Genomic DNA, 8,059 nt, shown 5'->3' with positions numbered 1-8,059 from the left:
TACCTGGTTGTAAATACATTTTTTTCCAAAAATCATTTATTTGAAAATTATCATGCTAGGAACTGTGACAAAAACGAATACCAAGATGACAACGTGTACTTGACCCTCAGTCTAGTGATGATGCCCCCTATCCACCCTCTGTAATGTTCAAATCCAGATTTGAGGTGATGCCAGACATTTTCTGAGAATGGAGGTCAGAAATCCTTGTTGGCTCATCCAAAACCTACTAAAAATCTCCTGGGATCCAGGAAACTGAAGAAAATACTAAATGAGAAAAATGGCTAACAATTTAGTCTCACTTGAGTCTACAGGGTGAAATCAATCAACCATAGGGTGAAATCAATCAACACCTAATTGTTGAGTGTTTTCTTTAGGTTTAGCACTACTGTTACATGCGGTGGAGGATTTCCAGAGTCCCTTAACAGGAAATAATCAAGGGCTAAACTCTGGTTTAAGTCACAATTGCTCAAGGGGTTTCAAGGTAAGAAAGTTTCCTAATCCAAAATTCAGCAAAAATCCAGACCCACATTGCCAGCAACTCTACCATGTATTTCTAATAAATGCTGTGCTTGCCACATTCTCAAGTGCTTACTAAATAGCATTAGTAAGTAAAAAATGAGATAAAGATCCAAACAAAACATACACATTAACAAAGTTTTGCATATCAACACAGAGTATACTGTGAAACTTTTCCACTTACCTGAGATCTAAAATTGGATGGCTATCTCTAAGTCAACTACAATGCTTCTTTGCTAACCTGGAACATGTGAGGCCATTTATATGGCAAGTGATGCTAAAACTCGGCTTCTTTCCCTGTGTGACCACCTAGTTTAGTTTTACTCTCCAGTAGCCTCTGCTGACAATTGTAAAGCCCTCTAGCGATTGTAAGCCAACCTATTTGGGGGGAACATTATTCTGCCTGCCACAGCAACCAACTTTGCTGAATAGTGTATAAAATAAGAACCAAGAAGAGACAGTAAAGGCATTGTTAGCATAGAGTAGAGTTGATCCAGAATAGCTTCTAGGAAGTTGTGAATTTTAATCCAAAAATGGCAAAATAATGTTTTTGCTTCTTTTATTCTTAGGTCAAACAAACTGATGAGGAAAAGAATTTTTTCACTGCTGGCAGTAATTCCTTAGACATATAGTAAGCCCTTAAATGTTTTTGAATGAATGAGTGAATAACTAGAAGAATAAATAGTAGAACTACAAAGATGAAGGGATATTATCTATTTCCTACAGTGAGTTGTACTGTTGATATGCTGTTTTAATTTCTTTTAAAGAGTAAAACTACTCCTGCTATTCATATTCAAAAGAGGACACATCCTGATGTCCCCTTCAGCTTATGTGACCATTTTTATCCCTGAACTTGTAGGCCTGCATTTACTTACTGAAATGGTGATGATTTACATAAAGGTACTTTTAAGAAGAAGCTGTTTTAAACTGTCTGGACTGTAAAACAAAATGAGTTCTACTTGCAAGTTTTTATGTTTTTTGTTGCACAAACAATCCTTTAAGAACAACACAGAGCATTTTAAAAATAAAATTTCTCCTAACCCTACTACATTAAGGAAAAAAGCTCAGCATTTTCCTCCTCTTCACTGCTCAGTCAGTTGCTTTGGTATTGTTACTTCTGCTGATGCCGTCTGTGAATTTTGTATGGTGAATTTGCCCCCATTTGAAAGTGGGCCTGGAGCATAGGCTGGGTGGTGGTGGTCCTTAGGTCCACTCCTTGCATCTGAAACGGGTGCAGTAGACGTAGAAGTGAAGTGGCAGTAAATAGACCTCATTTCCTTGGAATAAATCCAGCCATTCTTCAACTATTCAGGCTTCATGATTCTTGCCATACTTGAGTACCACCTGAATTATTTACCTAATTTTTAAGTCAATTTGCATTTACTTCGCTTGAGTGAAATCATAGGTTTAATTTCTTGTATTTTCTAATACTGATTAATTACCCAAAAAAATCAAAATAAATACCGTGTGTCAATATAGCTCATCTGAACTTTTCTGTTTGGGATACACTGTTTCAGATGGATTGTAGGCCTACTAAATCTGTAGTCATTAGCCAGACCAGGGCAGAGGCAAATTAGATCTTGGTTTCCAGTTCTGAATTCTGAATGATAGGCCAACTAAAGTCTGAAAATAACCAACTAAATATTGTCAGTTGTTTCTGATGAAAACTTTTAAAAAATTATATTAATAGGACTTCGAAAAAATAAAGGGGGTGGGCACTCTGTCATCTTCCTGACTCCCGTAGAAAGGCTGAGGTGATGCGTGTAACTAGCTGGTATTCCCTGAGGCTGTCTCTGGGAAGGCCTTCGCCTCTGAAAAGAGAAGATGGTCAAGGCATAGTGCCTCTTTGCTTGCTAGAGGCTTCCATTTTTCTTTTCCTTTAAAATTCCTTTGAAAAGTAACTTTAAAATTTTATACTCACAATTGACCCAAATAAAAGAAATTATATGCGCCATAATGTCATGTTTTGGCGGGGGGTGGTGGTCAAGAAACCTATTACGTTAAATACTTGAAATTTTCGAAGTATTAGGCTGATCGTTATCCTCCACAGTAAGCTCAGAAGTCAAGAGCCAGGAATATGTACACTCTGGTGATATCAGGAATAAGCAGCCCAGACCAGTGGAGGAGAAGTCTTATGTAATTATAATTTGTAAGGCTGTCTCTTGCGATGTTCAGTAGAAACACCGAAAATTTTCCTGAGATGTCCACTGCTACTAGCTGTTTTCTCTGAGCTGATCATTCATGTTTAAACTCCCTTCTACTGCAAAGCAAATATAACTTTGCAGTGTTTCTTTAATCTGCAGAATGAGTTTGCAGTAGAAAATGTAATTTGTTCACTTAAATTGTAGTTGACTTTAATAGCCTTGACTTTATATGACCTATCTTTCTCTATAAGCTGATGTCTGTTAGTTGATGAAAAAAACCCAGACCCTGTGTTTAGCTGCCTTTCTGCTGGCTCTGCAAGTCAAAAAACAAAAACACCAAAGATGATTCTAATAGATTTAACTCTAAACACACCTCAAAACTTGGTTCCTGGACAAGGTGGTGCTGTGGTAAAGTCAGCTGGCAAACTCCTTCCAGCAGGCAAGGAGACACTTGGGACTGAACTCCCTGGCTTGCCAAGGTGGGGAAAGGCAGAAGATCCTTTGGGACCTTGAATGGGAAGCTTCTTGTTTTTCCTGCTCTCTCTAATTTGGAATTAGCTGTTCAATCTGTTAGACTCACTGAAGTAGACAAAGAAAGGAAAATCTATTAAACGAACTAAATGAAGTTCTGAGGCTAAAAAGTAGAGTCAGGGAGTGCATTTCTATGAGTTTAGATTAATCAGCCAGCTCAAAGGCTGTCTGATAAGATAGCCGATACTTGTGGACAGTGGGAATCACTGAGGGGATAGACTCTCAACAGAATACAGATTGAGGAATAGGTACTAAATTTTCCTTTGGGGTGCCTATTTTCCAATTTGGGTTGCCCTCCTTCTTTGCAGTGACCCTGGTTCCTAGAGGTAAAAAACTGTGGAGGGATTATACAGAGATTTGTACAGAGTGTACAGAGATTGTATAGAGATTAAATGATTTACTTCAAAATGCTTGCGTTTGAATGCATTCCTTGAGAGAACTGTGATGAGAATTCCCCCTGGGCTAACTAGTGTGAACTGAGGTTTCAAAGCTTCCCAGGCAACTCTGAATAGTTTGTGGATCTAGGTGGATTGTTAGGTTCCTAAGGGTATCAGGGGCCCCGCCTTTGCTCCATCCCACCCTCCTCCTTCAAATGGGGACCTTTGTCCCTATGTATTAAAGTCTTGATTTTGGTTAAAGTTAGAAGGTTGATATTTAACCTCTGCCGTCTCTTGAAAGCTCACCAAAATAATAGTAAAAAGTCTTGCTGAAAAGACTTAAACACTCAAGAAAATTGGAAAAGAGATAACAGCTCACAAAACTTAAATTGGAAAGCAAATGAGAAAATGATGAGAAAATTAGCAGATGGGAGAAAGCCCTAAATTCAGAGTATGGAAAGCTGATAAGCAACCTCATTTGTATTGCAGAACAACCAAAAGACTCAGAAATTGGTAGGACCATGTTTTTTTGCATATAGGGATGTGAGATTAAAATATGAACACTGGTTGAAAGTCTGTTGAAAAAGCAGTTAGAAACGGCCAGAGCAGAGAGGAGCAAACACATTTCTATACTTGGGCACGTCCAGGCTCTGCTGAATTCCAGTGTGCCAGAGTAAGTGCCTGTGCTGCCGAACCCGGGTTCGTGTGCACAATGCACAGTGAAGCCGCACAAACTGAAACATCGGGCTTTGGAGCAGAGAAAGGTTTACTGCAAGGGCCGAGCAAGGCGTACAGGCAGCGGCCCATGCTCAAAAGACCCTGGACACCAGCTCTTTGCTGCCCCTGGATTAGAACCCTGTGGCTGCAGAGAAAATAGACATTTTTATCAGGAATTAAAATAGACACTTCAGGCTGAAATCATTGGCAACCCCCCAGGAAGTAAAGGAGGAAAAATAAACCCAGGGATCAGAAAAGCCAACAGGCCAGTTAATTAAACCTTAGAGTGACCAGGAAATCGGGAGTTTCCTACAAGAATGGGAATTCCTTGAATGTGAAGTGGTGAGAAGACTCATGTACAGCCAAAAGCGATTGCCCAGGGTGGCAAGCACAGGGGCATAAAGAAGAGTGGCAACAATGTCTCCAAGTGCTTATAAATTTGCATGACTCCACTATTCATGAGGCCAACCAGAGGTCAAGGAGCAAGCCCTGGCCTTGTCCTTATGGAGAGGCCCCTTCACAGGATCCTGGGATACAGATGGTTGGACAATGTCTTCTCAGATCCTCCCTGTGCACATGTGGCCAGCCTCCTACCTCCCGAATACCAGTCCCAGGCCTGTGCCAGTCATATTCTCTTTGGGGAGCTGCTGTGCCCACCGCCCCAACATGTGATCTACATGAAGGATCCTCAGGTACCTGGATGGGAGCCCTGGAACAGCAATTCTCCAAGGTCAAGTACATTCCTGTTCCCTGCCTTTTTCCTAGCAGCCCCCAGCCTCCAGCTGCAGTCAACCTCCTCTGACTCTGATTCAGATCCTGAACTCAAAGGAAGTTAGAACCTGGATCCCAATTCTGTCTGAAAGTGCAATAGTGCAATTCTATACACTCACAACTCCTTCCTTTCCCAGCCCAGAGCAATGAGAGTAAATGTGAAATTAAATGAGAAAAAAAGAAAAAAGAAAAAGCAGACTTCAGGAATTCCTCCCCTACTCCATGTAGTTAGGCAACTTTCTCTCCTTTACTCCGGCTAGTCTAGAAGTTTACTCTCCAAAGATAGTATTGATAAAATAGTAGATCTCTGGATTGAAGGCCCTCATGAAGGTATACTTGAAATTTGGTGGTCAATGTAGAGAACTGTGGTTTTACCATCTCACACTATTATTGGGGAAGGGCCATGTTCCCACTCAAAGGTCTACCTACTACTCCATAAAGAGGTTTTCTTTTTTGCGGCATGCGGGATCTTAGTTCCCTGACCAGGGATCGAACACATGCCCCTGCATTGGGAGCACGGAGTCTTAAACAGTGGACCGCCAGGGAAGTCCCCATAAAGAGGTTTTGCTATGCCACAGTGATTTAGTTTTCTATTTGCTGCTACATCGCCAGACCTGGTCAAGGCCTACCACAGGCATATACTGAACAACATATCTGTTATTTTTGGCGCCAGATGGAGAGTTCTGTTTGGGCTTTATTAAATTTGACATTAAGCAGGGATATTGAGTAGGCAGTTGTATAAATGAGTCTGGGGACCTGAAGCAGGGGGGCAGGGGTAGGAGAAAAAGTCAGGTCATCAGGTCCTAAGATCTCAATTTGGGAGTTGTGGCATATGAATATTTAAAATCACTGTACTGAATAATATCACCCATGGAATGAGTGCAGAATTATAAGAGACTGGGTGGAAGATTGAGTCCAGAGGCGCTCAACATCTGAAGGTCAGCAAAGGAGAGAGACCACAAAAAAGTCTGAGGAGAGGCCACTGAAGTACAAGAAATAAGAGGAAGGTCTGACAAACCAAGAGAATAAAGGGTTTCAAGGAAGGCATGCTCAACTGTTCAAATGCTAACAAAAGACTGAGTATCTGACTACTAAGAATTTACCACTGGGTTTGCAGGATGAATGTTATTGGTAAGGTTGACTGGACCAGTTTCACTGGTGGGGATAAAAGCCTGATTTGTGTGGATTAAAGAGAAAATAGGAAATTAAGTTCCATGTGTAGTGGACTGATATGATCTGAAAATCTACCTGTAATAACTCTCAGATGTGCTAGATGAATTACAACAAAATTTATTTTAAATTCATAGCTGAACTTGCAAGGCAAAAGGGATATTGCAGATATACAAAATGAAGATGTAAATGAACACAGGACCAGGATGCATGCAAGCTGACTCCATGGCTACCTAAGGGTCTAACCTAGGGGCTTCCCTTTTGAAAAATCACCTTTTTATTTTGGAATCATTTTAGGTTTGCAGAAAAGTTGTAAAGATAGTACACAGAGTTCCTCCATGTACCCCTTACCCAGTTTCCCCCATTGCTAACATCTTAGAGTCCAGTTTCTCATAGAGGTTTGGAGATTGAATTTCTTTTACCAATGAAGTCCCCCAACCCCAAGGTGGGAATTTAATATAAAAATGTGTCCAAGTCCAAGTGACATCCCAAGACTCCTGTTGGAAGTCAACAGGGAATGGATCTGCCAGGACTCTTCTTCACCCAGGGCACAATGGGTTCTCTCAGGAAAAAGCAAGCCCTGCTACAGATCATACGTTTTGATCATAATCAAAACATACGTGGAAACAACTCACCCTGTTAAGAGTCAGCACTTACAACAAGCAGTAGGACTCAGTGGCCATGAACTTCTGGTATTAGAAAGACTATCTGAAAGAGAACACAAAATAGAACAATTTAAAATGACTAAGACATTGAATAACTGAATACCTAAGAAAAAGATAAAATACCATAAAAGAATAATCTGGAAGGGGGATGGATGGGTGGGTGAACAGAGCACCTCTTCTTCTCCAGTTTCCCCCTCTCTCCCTTCCCTTGTCCTCTCCTTTTTCTCCTCCCCTTCCTTCTTTTTAACCACCATAAATGTGGGAGAAGAGCCCAAAATCCTATTCTAGCTTACTAAAGAAAATTCACAAATAGGTATATATTTCAGAAAAAAAAGACAATAATTTAATTATTACCAGACCAGTAACTTACTGAGAATGACAACCAGAAAGAAATCAAACTTTAGATGATAAAGGTGATGAGGAAAAATCACAAATTTTCTATGACAAGACAATCAAACTAAGATGGAAACAAAAAAGAAAAACGTCCCTCTTTGTGGTGGGCCTTTCCCAACGCGCAATGTGCATCAGCATGATACATTAGCCAGACCTCCTCAAAGTAGGACGATATAATCAACTGTTGAGAAAAACGGTCCCTTTCTTCAGACACCAGCCTGGTAATTTTAAGATTAATATTTCTTTTTCATCCCATACAGGCGGTCACATTGACCAAAGGCTTACTCTGTACACACATAACTGACCAAAACATCTCTGATGAACTTGATGTACAATGCTAACCTGTAAATGTCATACATAAATTCTGTCTCAGGAATGTATAAAACTGCACCTCTAACTCTTGACCGGTGGAACAGTTGTCAGAGCTTCTGAGAATCTGTGTCCCGGGTTATAATCCTCTTCTTAGCTTGATTGTGACTTGGTTTTCTGTCAGCAAAGGTAACGTACGAGATACAACAACAATCTCTGAACTAAACTATTTCCAACTTACTACACAATTTTTCAGCTCCTAATTCCCTGAAAGTCCACCAATCCACTTATATAGCTCCCCCCCTCTCAGGGGAGTACAATTTGACAACTTATTTTTGCTTCCAAGATTTTATCTTTTGTGATTTCTATGTTACGAAATCTCTGAAGATTCTTCAACATGAAGGATTTTGTAGACATCACTTCCACTGGCACACCTTCATCCTTGGTGTCACAACCACTTTCCTCA

Source organism: Phocoena sinus, chromosome 4 (assembly GCF_008692025.1).
Source record: "Phocoena sinus isolate mPhoSin1 chromosome 4, mPhoSin1.pri, whole genome shotgun sequence".
Lineage (NCBI taxonomy): Eukaryota > Metazoa > Chordata > Mammalia > Artiodactyla > Phocoenidae > Phocoena > Phocoena sinus.
The sequence above is the reverse complement of the archived record's forward strand: the minus strand, read 5'-3'. Positions refer to the sequence as shown.